The following is a 19,355-nucleotide window of genomic DNA, read 5'->3' on the forward strand; positions in this document are numbered from 1 at the left end:
TCTTTTGCTGTGATCCTATCACGCCAATCTCTGCATCCACCTTTACGTGGGCCTCTCCTTTTCTTGTCTTCTCTTCTGTCTCAATTTCCTTCTTCCTCTCTCATAAGGACACTTGTGATTACAGCTAAAGTTCATTCAGATAATCCAGAATAATATCCAATGTCAAGATCCTTAATTTAAGCACAAATGCAAAGACTCTTTTCCTTTATAAGGTAACATTGGTATGTTCTAGGGATTAGGACCTAATATCTGTGGGTGGTCGTTATTCAGCCGACTACGCTGGGCATCACCTAAAGAGCTTTGACTTTTGTCTAATAATGTAATAACTGAATGACTTTGGGCTGTTTTTCTTGGAAAGATGAGAAATGTGTTCTATACCTGGAAAGAAAAAGATGGGTTATGAGCAGCTGCCCCACTGGCATCTACAGGAAGCATGTGATTAGTGTTTGTTCAATGAAAAATGAATGGAAATGACTGATATATGTCATTCTGGGTCAAAGATATTAGTAACCTAGGGTTCCTCCACAATAGTCTCTTCTTTTCTGCTGGTTGGATTAAGACCAAGAAAAGTGAATCATTGAGCCACAGAATAAAAGAACTGAGTCTCTCAATGAGTATATGGGAGAAAGGTATCTGCCAATATATCCCAAATAAGATGAATACAAAGAACTATACATTTGGAAATATCGTAGTGAAAATGCAAACACCAAACAAAGTTCTTAAACACATAAGAGAGAAAAGGCAGACTACCTACAAAGGCAAGATAGATTGAGTGATAACAGACAGATTAATGATGGAATGTTCAACAGTAACAAGGGAAGGCAGACGATAATAGAAAGACAAAGTGTGAGAAGAAAATACATACCAACCAAGAATTGTGTATCCTGCCAAACTCTAGTACTAGAACAAGGGTGAAGTAAAGACATGTTAGAAATCAAAATCTTTGAATGTTTATCACCTAATGAGAGGAACTTCAAGTGTACTTCTTGAGAAGAAAATTGATGATAGAGTGACAGATCATAAGAAATATTGAACAAATAAAATGATTAATGTGTCTATAAATATAAAACAACTTGCCTGTACATGTTATTAATTATTATATCTAATTTTGAAAGTTAAAAAAAAGGAATAGAACTAAACTACCCAGTAGGTTAGAGCATTGGACTTGCAAGACTATTGTATTTAAGTCAACTGCCAATTAAATTTGTACATTCTAAATTTAGATTCTATCTCCAGTTGCAAAAAAGACATGGCTGATGACGTCAATTAAAAGAAATAATCATGAGATGCCTGGGTGGCTCAATGGGTTAAGCATCCGACTGTTGATTTCGGCTCAGGTCATGATCTCACTGTTGGTGAGCTCGAGCCCCTCCTTGGGATCTAGGCTGACAGTGCAGAGCCTGCTTTGGATTCTCCCTTTCTCTCCCTCTCTGTCTCTGCCCCTCCTCTGCTTTCTCTCTCTCTCTCTCTCTCTCTCTCTCTCTCATTTTCAAAATAAATACTTTATAAAAAATAAAATAACCAAGAAAACTACTTCCTGTTACAAAATACATTTATTTTCATTCAAGAAATTAATGAAACAAGCCATCAATCAAACAAGCCATGATAGCTGGAAGGGATTTACAACTTTTTATTTATTATTTGGCCAATCTATTTCCTTTGGCTATTGTCTATTTCCAGCTGATCCTTTGTTCACAAGTATTCTGACTCGAAACAGAAGGAGGTAGTCATAATAACCTCACGTAACTGTCTGCAGCAAGATCAGTGCATTCCGGAGACAGGCAGGGAGTCCAGTGCTGTTCTTATCTGTTGGATGTCAAACTAAGCATTTTATGTTAACTAGGGATTTGGGCATATTTGATATGTCTTGCATCTATTGTTTCAAATTAACATCAACCTTATCAGTGCCTTTATATTCAGAATAAATTCAATGTATAGAACAGATGTTACTTGTTTACAAATTTTCTATCAGTATCAATTTTTTCAGAACTCAAGATTAATCAATCAGAAGGTTTCCATTAATTGTGGAGTAATGTTCTATCAGAGAATGCACCCTATAAGAAGCATATAGAAAATCTGGACTAATGCAAAAGGGCAACGGAGAGTGAACTGAAGCAGAAAGAATTAGATGTGGAGTATACCCGCAAGGGAAGGTAGTGGAGCGATATGAAGTAGGCACCTATTTCTATAACTTTTAGCCTAAAGTTAATTGTAGTCTTTGAGGCCATCCAGTGGTAGTGGGGGGCATTTGTAAAAAATCACACTATCTCTGGCTGAGAAAAGCCAGAAAACTGATAGCAGGAAAATACTACTGAAGTGAGAAAAGACTGAGAGGGAAAAAGACAGCAAAAGAACATAAAATCCATGTCTCTAACCTCTAAACAAATTCAAAATGGCCACCTCCCCTGAGGTACTCTGCTGTACAACTTCCAGGCATCTCAGCTTCTGTCTTCTAATTTGTGTCTTCTCCATTTAGCAAGACCACCATAGTCTGCTTGATTTCCTATTTGTGAGAGATTAAGGACTTCTTAGATCTTTCCTGGCCTGGACACACCACAGCTTTGCCCATGTGCTTGATCTTCTATATCCCCAGGACTATGTCACAGCTTTTTAAAACCCCATATGAACACCTTATTCTCTAAATTGTCTTTTGTTTTTGGGCCAGCCTCTTGTTTGCCACAACTGGTATGTCACCACCTCAGTGAGCCACCTGGATGTTAAAGAATTGTCACTGATTGTTTTTTAAAAATGCTCTGGGCATAGGACCACATAGCAAATTCTGAGTCAATTCAAATAAAAATAAGTCCTTTGAGGTGGGCTTTCCCAAGTAGCTAGCTGCCAGAGTGAAGTAGTAACAATTATCTGGGGATGAGGCTTTTTGGAGAGTACCAAACCCATTCTGCCCCCTTCAGAGGTTACGTAGACCCTGGTTTTCAAGGCTACGATAGAGCAGGAGGAGGGGACAGGAATAGGGCAGGTTAAAATGCCAAGGAGCTCATTCTTCTTACCAAGATTGTCATTTTTGATGAGTGTACATTTCTTAGGTTGTACAGTCCTTTGATTAATATCGAGTGTTAAAAAAAAAGTTGGTTTTGATCATTTTCTCTCATGTTCTCAAAGTTTTTATGGAGGCATATATTTTCGGAAGTTCTTACTCCACCATTCCAGAAGTGTTTTTTCTCCCATATATTTACTTTATATTTTGTTTGTCATTCTTTCTTACATTTCTAATTGCCATTTGAAATTTTCGATTTTGCCTTGGAACTCCTTGAACCTATTTATTACACTTATTGTAAAGTCCTTATATGACTTTTTCATGATCTAGATCTCCCATGTATCTTTTTCTAATGTTTTTCCCCTGTCATTTAAATTCAAGGTTATGTCTTCTTTTACACTAGTTTTTGTTTTTATTTGCTTTGTCTGATTCAGCTTGCTTCATATTATATAGAAAGTTAGAAGAGACCATATTCAGAGACGTACTCTGAATGATGTATCTTTTATTTCTAGCAGGCAACCCAGCTAAGGATGCCAGCAAGTCACGTTACTTAGCTAGTGCTCCAGTGTTTTCATGTAGCCACACGTACATTTTTGTTTGCAGATTTTTTTTTTAATTCAAACAGGAATGACTGCTCTGAAGCAAATGATTATATCATTCGCAGAAGTAAAAACTCCACTCAAAATTTTAGTTATTGACCTTAGGTTTCTGAATTGGGTTGGGAGAACTATTTTTGTTTGTTTTGCTTTTGTTTAGTTTTACCTCAAGGAAGAGTCATTTCCCACCAGGTTTATGGAATCCAAAAAAGAGAATGTTGGCGTCCTCATGCCACTGGAGACCACCTTGGTTAGAGTCAAATCTGGTGACCCACTCTCTTTGCGTGCGGTGCCCAGATTTGCATTCTACAAAGGTTTTCTTCCATTTTTAAGCAAAGGAAAGATTTGAGAACATTTGCACTAAAGGAAGAGACCAAAAAGATCATCTAAACATTGGCTGGTATATTAGTTTGCTAGGGCTGCAAAGTACTGTAACAAAGTACAATAATTTGAGTGGTTTAAAATGGAAATTTATTTTCTCATGTTTCTGGAGACTAGAAGTGCAAGAACAAGGTGTTGACAAGACTGGTTTCTTCTGAGTCTTCTCCCTGTGTCTTCACATGATCTTCTACATCGACATGTCTGTGTATAAATTTCTCTTTCTTATATGGTCACCAGTCATACTGAGCCAGGGCCCACTTTAATCACTGCATTCTCTCTTAGTTACTTCTTTAATAACTCTACTTACCAATAGTCATACTCTGAGGTAATGGGGAGTTAGAACCTCAACATGAATTTTAAGGAAACATAATTCAAATATAATACCTGGTGTAATGAATCTTGGCTCTCAAGGAGAAAGATCATTACTTCCATACATTGGAGACCATTACAACTTAGGATCAAATCCATAGAGCTCCTATAGAGCCTTCAGAAAATGGCTCTTCAAACTACTAAATTCAGGGAGAAAGTCTAGAGACAACTTCCTCCGGGAAATGTCAATGGATTCTTATGGCTAAGTCCCTGAGACTGCCATACTTTTCTGCCCTTTCAAGGCCTGCGTGTTCAATATTTTCTTGAAAGTAATGAGATCTCTCAGTATTTTTTGAAAACTATTTTTTTTTCCTGAGGGAGAGAAAGAAGGCACAAGTGAGTGAGGGGCAGAGAGAGAAAGAGAGAGAGAGAGAGAGAGAGAGAGAGAGAGAGAAGCAGGGGTCATCCGTGGCTTGTGTTTTACCCAAAGCAGGGCATAAGCTCACCCAATGGGGGGCTTGAACTCATGAACTGTGAGATCATGACCTGAGCCAAAGTCTGATGCTTAATGACTAAGCCACCTAGGTACCCTGAAAGCTATTTTTTTTTTAATTTTTTTTTTCAAAGTTTATTTATTTTTGGGACAGAGAGAGACAGAGCATGAACGGGGGAGGGGCAGAGAGAGAGGGAGACACAGAATCGGAAACAGGCTCCAGGCTCTGAGCCATCAGCCCAGAGCCCGACGCGGGGCTCGAACTCACGGACCGCGAGATCGTGACCTGGCTGAAGTCGGACGCTTAACCGACTGCGCCACCCAGGCGCCCCTATTTTTTTTTAACTTAAAACTATCTCATCTTAACTTTATAATTTCAGAAAATAGAAACTTAAAAATGCTTTCACTTCTTTAGCAGACTGTTAAAAATAAGTAAAATATTTATAACTTTTCAAAAGAATTTTATATAATTTCATTAAAGACTAACCCTATGTGGAGCATACATCTTCAGATTCCTTACTACTGAAGTATCACAAGCATTAAATTACCAAAATAATAGACCTCACACTGTAAACACCTCATTTCTAAGGCATAAGAATATTTCAAGGAGAAGTTAAATTTTTTTAACGTTTTATTTATCTTTGAGAGTGAGCGAGCGAGCGAGAGACAGAGCTCAAGCGGGGGAGGGGCAGAGAGGGAGAAGGAGACACAGAATCAGAAGCAGACCCCAGGCTCTGAACTGTCAGCACAGAGCCTGATGCAGGGCTCAAACCCATGAACTGGGAGATCATGACCTGAGCTGAAGTCGGATGCTTAACCGACTGAGCCACCCAGGCACCCCAGGAAAGTTAATTTTTTAAATTTAAATAGTAGCACATTATTTAACATACATTTTCCAAACATCTACTATGTAACTTTGCATAGTTTAAGACAGGCTTTGTGGTGGTTACGAAACAAACAAAATAAACCTAACTAATCCATGGGCCTATCTTCAAAGGGTATATAATCTAGTTGGGGAAACACTAAGAACATGAAATGTTACATGGAACACTGAGATTCATCCTTACACTGAGGCCGTACTATCCTCTGAATTAGTATGTATTATAATGCCAAAGAAAATGTAAGATTTATTAAAATGTAAGGAAAAATAAGACTACATTCAATTCAACTAGAAATAGGGGGATTTCCAGCAAGGTCAATCGTTTATGATACAGATAGTTCAAAAGAGTAGCTAAAAGTAGAAAATATTTTGAGTGCAAAATAAAGGTTTTTAATGGTTATAATGATAGGTCCTACATTTCTGTTTCAATTCCAGAACAAGAATAGTTTCTTTTTTTTATATGTCTAAATATGGGAGTAAAGAAAAAGATCCCAGGAAAAAATGTTTAGAAACATTTTGTCCATCCTATTCTGATTGATTGTGTAGTCTTGTATAACTCCAAAGAATAAGATAATAAAACGCTGTCACTTAGTACATACTGTTTTGTAAAAATGTGAATTAGAGATATATATCATAAGGGATTAAGGTGTTTATAATAGTGCCACCTTAGAAGAAAAAGTAAAACAGCTTTTAAAGTGAAAGTACATATATTTGAGCAAGTATATTAGCCTTTCTTCTTTTTCTACCCCATTTAAAAAAAAAAAAATCCCTAAATACAGTATTATGACACCACCTACTGGGAATTTAGAAGACAACAATCACATTATTGCAGGGTAACTTTCCCTTCTTCAGCTATAAGCGCTTTTAAAATAATTATCAATAAAGTGATCAAAAGGCCAGTATACACACATTGGTAAAGGCATAGAAAAATTTGACAAATTTGTTAGTAAATTTTCACATTAGGGGGACCTCTAGTACAACCATTTCTTGTCACTTTTTTGAGTACTGTCAGCCAGGATGATCATACCTAGATGAACTAGTTTGGATTGAAGAAACTGACTATAGACATTTCAGAACACGCATTTATTAACCTGTAATGAGAGATAATTGCTTGTAAGAATTTGGTTCTATTTTTGCATCAATATACTTGAGAAACCTAATCAAATCTAATTGGATAAACATGTGTCCCCGATTGCATTTTTCTGGAAGCTCACACTGAGGCAGAATTTGTGTGCAGAAAACAGATGATCACCTGTGGGAGTGATGGGGGAAGATAGGACTAGATAGAGAGAGAAGGCTAAGAGTGAGGGTCAAAGCCTTCGCCAATCCAGTGGGGGAACTCTGGAGCATACATGGCTCTGTACTGGGCCAAAATGGCATGACCTTTATACACTCCGTGCATCTGTGGAACCCCAGTGAGGGCAATGCCCTTGGATGAAGCAAGCACTCTGCACTGAGGCAGACCCTATAGGACCTGCCAGCAAGAAGTGCCCCCTACAAAGGGGATCTAGGCAGCTCCTCTCTGTTCCCACCTCAACATGGGATAACAAAGAGGTTCTAAAGATTATTTTAAGGCCATATTTATTGGAAGTTTTATCAGTCTGATAAATGTGATCACATCTTGCTATTTCAACCCTTCTACTTTCCAAAATTCTTCCTTTCCTAATGTATAACCGCTGTCAAAACGGAGGCAAATTCTTTTCCAGCGTCAACATCTGAAAGGACTCTTGATGCCAATTTCTGCAAATGTTTATATTTACCTCTTGGTCATGGATTATATAAAATCAATTTAAAAATCACGTTGCTCAGGGCCAACACTTTTCATTTTCTATTTTCAGTCCTTGTGGGTATAAATTGCTTGCCCCACAAAGGATTTGAGTTTGCCACTGATGCCAGATTCCTGCTGCCACTATCAACCTGGCACCACTTCAAGGGGAAAAAATTCACATCTTGAGGTTTTTCAGATCATGTATACAGTGTCAGGTCTAGACTCAAACCATATCCACAGATAAGGAGTTTGTGGCTGTGAATTTCTCCATCCCTCCAGAGTAAAGGATGAAAAAGACATGTTTCTTTACTACCTTCCTTGGGGAGAAGCTTTTCCCCCTTTTCCTAATGCTTTTCTTTTTCCTTGGCTTTACGCTCCCTCCCCTGCTTACTGGCTTGAATTAAGTTTCATGGGCCCAAGGATCCAATTTGTGGTGGGAGGAGGAGCTTTTCAATTAAAAAAAAAAAAAAAGGTAAAATTATGTAGAAAAGTTAATATTTACTGGAATAGGAAAAGGAATAGCAAAAACTATAAAAAAATATGACACATACTAACCAATATAATTAAATCCGGTCATCTCAATAATATTTTTTCTGACATTTTTGGCCACATGTCTTCACATGTTAATGATTTTGTAATATTTTCTATAGGGAGACTAGGAAAGTAATTTAGTCTTCCTTTTGGCCTAGTTGATCAGAACTATGATCCAGGCTCACATGATTCTTGGCCATTAAAAATATTCCTCACTTTCTTCCCAGCCTGAGGGATGCATTAAAACTGTTCTAAGCTTGTATCCAGTATTGTAAGTATCTTGTTAATAGAGTCCTTTCTAGCTGCACAGTACCTGCTGAATTCTTGAAGCCATTCCATCATGCCTTCTGTCCCCACCACTCCACTCAGATAATCCTTGTCAAGATAACTCACCCTTCTGTCCCCGTTTTACTCAGAAAAACTTATAGGTGACCAGTTCCTACTTGTAGAAAAACTATTCTGTCTTAGACTAAGAGACATAAGACTTTCCTACTTCACTTCATATTCTTCTCTATTTCCTGTGCTGGTTTTCTCTCAAATATAGCACCTTTTATGCTCCTCAAAAGTCAGCCCTGGGCCCTCCTCTTTTCTCTCTACATCATCTTATTACATATCATGGAAATTCCTTTGGCTTTAACTGCATCTCAGAGCTGATTCTCATATTAATATCTGAGTGATAATTCTGCTCCAATTCTAAACTTATATACACACAGAAAATGAAAACATATCAGATCATATGAAATTGGAAGCAAATCTCCCCAGTGTCTTTTTTCAACCATACATCATTCCTCCCTTCTTTTTTTTTTTTTTTTTAAATTTTTTTTTTCAACGTTTATTTATTTTTGGGACAGAGAGAGACAGAGCATGAACGGGGGAGGAGCAGAGAGAGAGGGAGACACAGAATCGGAAACGGGCTCCAGGCTCTGAGCCATCAGCCCAGAGCCCGACGCGGGGCTCGAACTCCTGGACCGCGAGATCGTGACCTGGCTGAAGTCGGCCGCTTAACCGACTGCGCCACCCAGGCGCCCCATTCCTCCCTTCTTGAAGTAGCCATTATCTTGACTTAATGGTAATCCTTTTCTTGTCTTTTAATTTTACTATTCATGAATGAATTCCTATATATGGTGATTTTACCCAGGGTATTTTTGAACATTAAAAAATAGAATGATACTATATATGATTTTGTCTTGCTTCTTTCACTCAGTGTTATCACAAAAGAGTCACCTATGCTGAAAAAGATAGCTGTCATTTGCTCCTTTTTATTGCTGTATAATATTCCATTATGGGAATATACTACAATGTATCAGTTTACTGTTAATGGATATTTGGGTTGTTTCTAGTATGAATAGCTTTTAAGAAAATTTTTGTATGTGTAAACTGATACACATATACCCAATTATCTTTAGGAAAAATACTTAGGAATTACTGAATAATGTACTTATAACTCTAGACGTTTTAAAATAATGCCAAATATTAAAATAATGTTTTCCAGAATGGTTGCACTAATTCACACACCCACCAGCATAATTTGAGTGATCCTATTGCTACATACACATCCCAACATTTGGTAGTGCCAAAAGTTAACTTTTTTTTTGCCAATCTTGTGGGCGTTTGGTGTGATCTTGTGGTTTTAATTTGCATTTTCCTGATTATTGAGTTTGAGCACTTTTCCATGTGTATCAGTGATTTGGATTTTTTTTTTTTTGTAAAGACCCTGTTCAAGTCTACTTTTTTATTGAATTCTCAAGCATTCTTGTATAATAGATATTGTATATATGAACACACACACACACACACACACACACACACACACACACACACACACACAGCCACCCACCACATTTGCTTTGTGGCTATGTGTTTCTTACATGCCTTAATCATAGCCAGAAGTGTGTCAACTGTTAAAGTTGTAAGTCCATTTCCTAGAATCTCCTTTTCTATACGGCTGCTAGTTAGCATTGGTCAAGAGAATCACAATATTGGGAAAGTAGAAGAATTAGCTTTTATTCTCGAAGGCTATTGGTTAGACGTGGTGACTAACACATGGAGAGATGCCAACACATTCTAGTTTGTATCTGCTCTTCTCCACTCTACACCCAGCTCTTTGACTGCTAACTCTGTTGACTATCAGTTGCCCTAGGCCCATCATCATGGTAGAGGTGGTAGTTAAACAAGCACACCTTCTCATAGATCGGCCTGTGAGCTTTCTCTTTAGGACCCTGCTGTAGCAGCTGGGTATGATTGGCTTCCCAGGTTGACTGGTCAGTGACACCTTCCCTAATTTCCCAACTAGAATTTCACCTCCCAGATCCTTCCACAATTGTGTAGTTTTAATCATCATAAGTACCTTCTCTCATAACTCATAGCAGTTCTGCTTCCCTTGTTCAACCTCGTAAGTGTAGTTAGTTATTGATATCAAAAGTGGCTCCAGGGTCACAGAATCTTCAGCATGACAATCTCTATTATCTCTAACCTGATTAAAGTGAATTCATGTTGCTTATCATAAAGGCACTGGTATGAAGGGACACTGATAGTCCACTGATTGCAACCTCAAAGTTGTGACTTAAATTATCACCTGAAATCACTTACGGTTAAATGACTCCAGAAGGCAAGACTTTGACTTGTAAGTAAGTAGCTGCTGCCATATTTCAGTGGAACTGGAGTGTAAGGGTTACTCTGAAGTGCACTAAAGAATTTGAAGAAAGAAAATGATGAGCTCCAGACTTTATCCTCAAAGTCTGGATAACGGACAAGAAAGCTTCTGCAGTGACCCTAAAGGAAACCCTTGTCTCCTGTATCCTCAAGGCTGTTTCTAAAACCATACCCAAAGTTTAATTCTGTGGGTGGCACAGAATTAAAAAGCAAGTTGAATTCACAGTTCTCTTATGTTAAAGTTAGGTAATTGGGGAAGAGTGGGACCCTAAAAATTGAAATGGGGACACACGAGCAGTTTCCAAAGAAGCTGAGGACCTTGAACCCTAAGTTCTGCTAAATAAGGGCAGCTTCCCTCCCCTGTCTGAGCCTAGATATCCCTTGCTTGGAGAACCTGTAATGGTCTCCTCTGAGGTAGGGAACTGCTGATGTTTTTCAATATTTTCACACTTACTACCTCTCACAGCTTACAGGTCTACAATCAGACTCAAGTCCCAGTAGGCTCCAGCGTTCGACTATGGAGTGTGACCTAAGAGGAGACATCATATATAAAAGTAATGCAAAACTTTGTCAATTTATATTGAGAGAAATCTAAGGACTATGTGTGAAATGGGTATTTAATCAGAGTGAGGGAATGTACTGTTGGATTGGGCAGAATCTATAGATATGAAGCACTAAGTAGAGACTTTGGATTCAATTCTTGGCTATGATGTCTAGGAGCAGCTGTAAGAGTTTTCTCGATTTGTTGCCTGAAACTTGGACCCACACATGGCCAACACTTAACAAAGTTGAGATGGCAGAACTCGCTTGGTTTATCATAAATGGAATTGCCCAAAAGTTTAGGGAGACTGAAATACTGGAGTAGATTTATTATGTAAGACCTGCTCACTCACCTACTATGTCACTGGAGAGTCCAGAAAACACTCCATTTATTAAATCTTTGGAAAACATATTAATGAAGTCATCACCAACATTCTTGGAGAACTCTTGTGGTTATTCTCTGTGCATCAGAAATGACAATAGGAAATGCTACCCTCAAAATAGGTTCCCAGAACTCAATGTGATCACAAGACAGGTAGGGGTCCTGTAGCATCACTGAAGCAGCAGAGACAAGGTGGTCATGGTTACTTTAATGACAGCACAGCCAAAGTAACTGGAAGGTGTGATCATGGCAACATCTAATTGTTATGATGCCATAGGAGGGAAATAGCTAAGTAGCCAATTAAACTACTTTAGAAAGGACTATAAATCTGTTGAATGGGAGTTTGACTTGAATCACCAAAATGAAGAGTCATGGGCCCTCAGCCAATTCCAAAATGTGAAGATGGTCCCAGAGCCACATGAATGAAGGTGAGACTTAGTCCCCTTATGAAATTTTCCAATTTGTGTGGCAGAAATATCCATAATAAAAGTCATAACCTTCCCCTAAAGGAACTTGTGTCCACTTACCGAGGTGACTGTGCATTGGAGGAAAGGATACAATCAAGAACTTCAGGTATAATGGACACCATATCTTCACTAATTCCTGGAGATGCAGGAATGCTGTTATGGTACCGGGAAGAGTAGGAATTTATGATTAATAAGAGTTTGGGGTTAGGTCCATCTTAACGGAATTCTACTCCCAGCAGCTTTTTTCCCAGGATGATTTCTGTCCTTATGAAATACAGTTTTGCTTTTGACCATTTTTTACTTTCCTTGAGGGTTATACTGCCCTACCCGCCTCTGACTTCTTGCAACCCCATAGTGCCCATGGCTTTTGTATTCATCAACCCCATAGAGCCCATGGCTCCACTGAAGCAGATGGAGCCTTCTCTCTATTTTTTTAGTTGTTCTCAGATCTACTTGGAGAAGATTCCAGGCTGGGGATCTTCTTACTTTATGGATATTTATTGGTAATTTGTTTTCTGGAGGTCTTAAGACACAGAATTTCCCTTTTTTCTTTATTCTACTAACTCCTCACATCTGCAAAACCTGCCAAAGTTTTGCCAAAATATTGTGGTTCCCCAGTTTGGCTCAATTGATTTGTATTTTGTAATTTATGAGAATGCCTTGTCACTTATTTTTGTTGAAAATGTTGTCTGTTGGTTTTTCTTTAGCTATCTTTGTTGATTTTTTAATGATAAACATCTGGGAACATTTCAGAAAGTATGTCATGCTTATCTTACTCAAACCATAAATTTATTATTTACATCATTTTATTATTGCATTTCATCCTCCACATTGCAAATATCCTCCCCACCCCCCCACATTGCCCTGTCTTTTTACTCTTAGGGAATCTTTTGATGATAGAATTCTTAATTTAATGTAATTAAATTTATCAAAAATTTCCTTCATGTTTTTCTGTTAAGAAATCCATTGTTATTCCAAGATCTTAAAAATATTCCTTCCTATGCTATCTTCTAAAAGATTTATAGACTTTTGTGATTTAGCCATCATGGAAAAGTTGGTAACAGAATAACTTTCCTGCCATCAATAACCCTAAAAGTGGACATAACGAAACAACTCATTTCACTGTTTGGACAATAGACAGTATAAGGTGGCAGTAACTGAGGGCAGTGAAGCACACCAGGTAAGCTTTCTTTTTGGAGACATTTTCAAAATACGGGGTAAAGAAAATGCAACCCAAGCAAAGAGCAGTGTCTTCTTGTGAAATTTCCAGTATTACTGAAAGCATACTAACATTCCAAACTGTTAAGCTTACACAATTTTTATTTTTCAAAGAAATGAAATGACTTCTTTGAAAAATGATCCTTATTTTTAAAATAAAACAAAAATTTTTAGTGTTTGCTAGCCCAAATTTTAAGTTAATTTTATGTGTTGGGTGGAAGTGTGAGTACCGCATAATTTTTATAATTACTATAAGGAGTAGGGGCTGTTATGATTAGTACTTTATTTCAAGACTCAGGCTGATGATTTATGCACACCAGCTTCCAAAAGAAGGACCAGGCAAAAATCTAGCTATTTTTCACTTAAAAGAGATTATATTTTTTTTGTTAACATCAATGTTATGTTGATATTCTACCATTTTAAAATATTATAAATTTTTTACCATTTCAATTTCTAATATGATAAATATCAATAGATATAACTTGTGCAAATAACAGCTTTTATAGGTCCTCAAAAATCTTCAAGTGTGAAGAGGTCCTGAAACCAAAAAGTCTGAGCATGGTAATTCCATTCCAAAATACTCAGAAAACTTTTTTTTTTTTAAGTTGGAAAGAGAAGCTCATTCATAAAGACATTACAACTCCAACTGAGGGACATATGAACCTAATAAAAGGACAAATAATATTCTTGGATAATAAGATTCACAATCGTGAAGGCACCATGATTTCTCTATATGTCAATTTATGTAGGTCAAAGTAATTACAATCAAAATGCCAATAGGATTTTTAATTTTTTAATGTTTATTTTTGAGAGAGAGAGAGAGAGAGAGAGAGAGAGAGAGAGAGGCAGAGCTTGAGCGGGAGAGGGGCAGAGAGAGGGAGACAGACTCCAAAGCAGGCTCCAGGCTCTGAGCTGTCAGAACACAGCCTGATGTAGGGCTTGAAAACCACAGACCACAAGATCATGACCTGAGCCGAAGCAGTATTAAGGATGTACGTGTTGGGGAGTAACACTTAATGTGTTAGATAGGAAAACACTTATTAGTTATAAAATATTTTAAATCAATGTTAAAACAACAGTAATTAAATTAGTAATGATAGTTGAATAGACAAAAACATAAATTGAACTGAGTGTTTATAAATATCAAATATAAAAATTTATTATCTAGTGGAGATTACATTTTAGATCAGTAAGGGAAAAGAGGAATTATTTTATAAATGGTATTAGACAACTAGATAATCTTGTTAGAAATTTGTGAATCTTTACCTCACTCCTTAAATTAATATAATTTCCAAATACATTAGGAACCGACAAAAAAAAATCATAAAAATATCAGAAGAAAACATAGATGAGTATTTTTATAATCTTGGACAGGGAAAATTCTTTCTAGACACGATATCAAAGGTAGAAATTATAAAGTACGTTGTCAACAGATTTGATTACATAAAAATAAAAAGTCATAAAACAATATTATAAGCTTAAAATAAACGAGGATAATTTTTGCAATGTTTATAAAAAGAATTAATGATTCCTAACATAAGCTACTATAAATTCAGCCACGATCATCCCCCTACAAGTGCAGAGTATAAGCAGTTAACTACACGATAAATATAAGCAGCTATCAACATATTAAAATATGTTCACTCTCACTAATAAATACAATAAATTTTACTGGAAGATATTAAAAACTGATAATATTCTATGTTGCCGAGCCTGTGGAAACACACTCTCACATTCTAGTGGTGGCAGTATAATATGAAATAGTTTTGGTGAAGGCCAGTTTGACAAATTGGCTCAAAAATTTAAACTTGTACAGTCAATAACTCAGAAATTGTACATCTAGAAATCTAGGAGAAAGGCACAAGGCATGAAAACAGGATTAGTATATACACAGACATAAGTAGCAGCCTATATTTTATGTCCATGAATAAGTAATAGCTCATTTTCCTTGTAATCAAATACTGTAGAACAGAGATCTATACATACATTCTTGAAACAGTATGTGTACTTATAAAGTTTTTTTATGAAAATCATTTAAGTATATTTGTGTGTGTATATATGTACATCCATAGTGATGTGCAGGATTAACATAAAAATGTTAACAGTGTCTCATTTCAGGTAGATGGGTTTGGGTGAATTATTACTTTTGTCTTATTAAGTTTATTTTGTTTTATGTATATACACCTGGCAGATTGTGTGGTATGTGGCATGCACGCAATTAAAAAAAAAAAAAAAAAAAAGGAAGGAAGGAAGGAAGGGTGAATGAATAGTTGGGAGTGAATTTCTTCCACTACTGACTTTTAAAACAAAGCATAAATAGATCACTTAAATGTTTCATTTGATGGAAAAGAGCAACATGATTCAAATCAGATTTAGTGCATTTTATTCTTGAGGTCCCAGAAGACAGTCTACAAATACATACCTGAATATTTAGCATTTTAGGGATTAACATCTTTGGCTAAAAAGGGATTTTTAAAAGGAAGCTAGTTTTTCTTTACCTATTATCTCTCAGCTCCAATTCCACCCTTCAATCCTTGATACTGGGGATGGGACGCCACAAACTATTCTCCTGACCCCCTTGACTGCTGCAGGCCATTTAGGTTCTGCCAGTAAGTACTAGGGGGGGAAGTAGAAAGTAAGAGGAAAATAAGATTTACTTCTTTATCTTTGCTTGCCAATCCTACTGTGTTGACCTACTGTCAGTTGATTCCAGTCTTCAACTACTTTCAGAACTTCTGGAACTATCTTCACTGCATACCTTAGAAGTAGCAAGAACAGTTAAGTGGTGAACTGTCTCAGACATTTGTGCACCAAGTCCACAAGTACCCCTATTTTGGAGCTCCAAGGTTCTGGTAACCCCATCTTCTCCCCTTTTGTTTCCTCACTCCTAGAAACAGTGGCTACGTCCTGTAGGTAGGATCTCTGGGTTGTCCCCTATGCCTCTACAACATCTCCTCTGTCGAAATACCTACTGTGGGCTTTCCTAGTTGAACACATGCTGTTAGAGGTGCTATCTGAAAAGCAGGTGCCATAAAGTGGTTAATGGCAAGATAAAGATAAAAAGACATAAATGTTAAAGACGGACTTTCTCAAGCTAACACACTTTACAGGTGCTTGAATGTTCTCGTGTTGTCAATAAAGGAAAATGTCCACATCAGCAAGGATCTTGGGCATTTCTGTCCAATACAACTTTCTGTGGTAATGGAAATGTTCTAAAGCATGTTGTCCAATTTAGAGCAATGTGGCTAGTATTACTAAGTAATTTTAACTTCATTTTGATTAAATAGCTGTAAGTAGCTAGTGGTTATCATATCAAAAAATGCAGGTCAAAGATGGCTGCAGGGCCAGAGAACTGCAAGACTGCACCTCTAGTGAGTTGCCAGATAATTTAACAGGTGCTGAGGAAACAAAACCAGGATGTTATTTCTCTCTAAAGGAGCTCTGTCCAGCAATGGCAGACAGACATGTAAAACCTCTTTGAAAGATTGTTCTGCAAACAGTATAGAAGATTAACTGTAGGGGCAAGATCAAAGACAGAGAGGCCAGTGTATCATCTGTATTACAATGAATGAATGAATGAAAGAAAGAAAGAAAGAAAGAAAGAAAGAAAGAAGTGACAGTGGGCCATTCAGGACCAAATCAAGTGTCCAAATTAAGATGAGAGACAAGAGACCTCATCAACATTAGTAGTGAAGAAATGCATGAAAAGGTACTAAAAATCTTGCTCTGTTGACACTTGGTAATTAATGTGAAATAAAAATAGAACTGCAAAATATTCCTCATGTCTGGATTATTATACTATTCAGTATAATACTATACTATTATACTACTCAGTATACTATAGTAGACTATAATACTATACTATTATACTATTCAGTATAATACTATAGTATAGTATAATACTATAATACTACACTATACTATAAGAGAATCAGGTTTGGCAAGAAGTGATGAATTCACTGTGGCATGTGCAAAGTTTGAAGTGCCAGGGAAATATCCAAGCCTGTATGTTGACCAGACAATTGGAAACATATATGGGTCTAAATGTACAAAGTTGGTTTGGTTAGAAATTAGAGACACAGACTTGTGGATCATCAGCACGTAGGCAGTAAAAGAAGAAAACCAGTAGATAAAACCATCCAGGAAAGGTGAAGATTTAGAAGGGGGCCAAGTACAGAACCTTGACAGCACTCACATTTAAGGAGTAAGAAAAAAAGGAAATGCAGCTAGGAATGAGAGTAGCCCAAAGAAGCCTGTCTCAGGAAGGCAGATTCTGAAAATCAGCAGTAACCAACAGTGACAAATTATAAAAAGGAATGACAATTATTTTTTTAATGTTTATTTTCAGAAAGAGAGGGAACATGCGTGTGAGTGGGGAAGGGGCAAAGAGAGAGAGAGAGAGAGAGAGAGAGAGAGAGAGAGAGAGAGAGAAAGATGGAATCCCTGTCAGCGCAGAGCCTGACACAGGGCTGGGAACTCATGACGAACCGTGAGATCATGACCTGAGCCGAAATCAAGACTCAGACTCTGACTGAGCCACCCAGGTGCCCATGGGCTGACAATTATCGAACATTTACTATGTGGCTGCCATTTTCCAAGAGTTTTATATACAGAAAACCATTTACACTTTTAAGAGAATCCTATAAGGTAGGTTATACTGTAATCCCATTTTATAGATGAAGAAATATAGTAAGGCATAGAAAAGTTCAAGAGTAACAGCTGTACAATAGTTGGCCCAGTATCCAGACCTGGCAGTCTAGATCTAGAGCCTGCAGTCTTAACCACTTAGAAAAGAGAGAGAAGTTCAGAAAGTTGTGACTGAAAAACATTTGAGCATAGCTTTGGCTAGAGCACATACAAAAATGGGCATGCTCTATGGCTGAGGGGACCATCAGCAAATTTAAATCCCTTGCCTTTTCATGTGACATACAAGAATGCAAAAAGCAAATTTTTCCACCCTACTTTAGCTAGACTCAGTCTCTAAGATAAGGGCAGAGTTCATTCTTAGAAAAATGAAGTTGGGGAAACACCTACCAAATGTTCTCAAACTAGTTCTCACTTTAAAAGTCTCTTAAGAATCTGATAGATATGACCTAGAAACCTTTTTTACTTTTATTTATTTATTTTAATGTTTATTTTTGAGAGACAGAGAGAGACTGAGCGAGCAGGGGAGGGGCAGAAAGAGAGAGAGACACAGAATCCGAAGCAGACTCCAGGCTCTGAGCTATCAGCACAGAGCCTGACGTGGGGCTCGAACCCACCAACTGTGAGATCACGACCCAAGCTGAAGTCAGACACGCAACCGACTAAACCACCGAGGCGCCCCTAGAAACCTTTTTAAAAGAACACTTCTCATATGCTTCTGATGCACAATCAGGATTAAGAATGCTAGACTCGCTCTGAATTACTGAAAAAGTAAGAACCATTTGATAAAGGAAAAACTGTGCAGGCTGTGGGCTGCTGTAAGGCCAAGAGTGAGCTTTTTTTAATTCTACAGAAGAGCAAATATGCCCCCCCCTCCATGATGTACTTTTAACCATATAAATTCATTTTACATTTTATATATTTTTTGTATTTTATATTTTTCTCATAACACTGGGTTATCAATATCCATTTCCTTATTACATCTTGGTTACCTAATAATAATTAAGTGTAAATGTACAGTTACAGAGGTTAAAAGTTGAAGGGTGTCATACCCAATAGCCTCATTTTCTTGGTAAGGCAAAGGAAAAATCACCCTGTTTTACTGGAGCTGGCATTGAATAGGAGGTTGAGAATGGTAGTGGTTTGAAACAGCCATTGAGAAAAACCGTATATAGAATGAACAGGATATTTGAAATTTCGATGTATATACATGTATGTATTCAACTGTGTATACAGTTCCCTCAATCAGGACTCAAAGACTTTTATTATTAGGGTCACATTATTTATTATTTTATTATTGCCATTTCTAAAAAGCCCACTAGAAAAAGAAGGAACTGGAGGCCAGAAATATAGGAGTGGGGAGGAAAAAGGCCTATATAATAGATGACCTTCTCTCTTTCTGCTCCCCTCAAAAACCCCACACTTATGTGTATATACTGCATAACACTATCCAAACATGGAAAAATATGTGGCCACAATGGCTGACAGTAGTTAACTTC

The sequence above is a fragment of the Herpailurus yagouaroundi genome, unplaced genomic scaffold (assembly GCF_014898765.1).
Source record: "Herpailurus yagouaroundi ecotype Mexico unplaced genomic scaffold, PumYag 162, whole genome shotgun sequence".
Classification (NCBI taxonomy): Eukaryota; Metazoa; Chordata; class Mammalia; order Carnivora; family Felidae; genus Herpailurus; species Herpailurus yagouaroundi.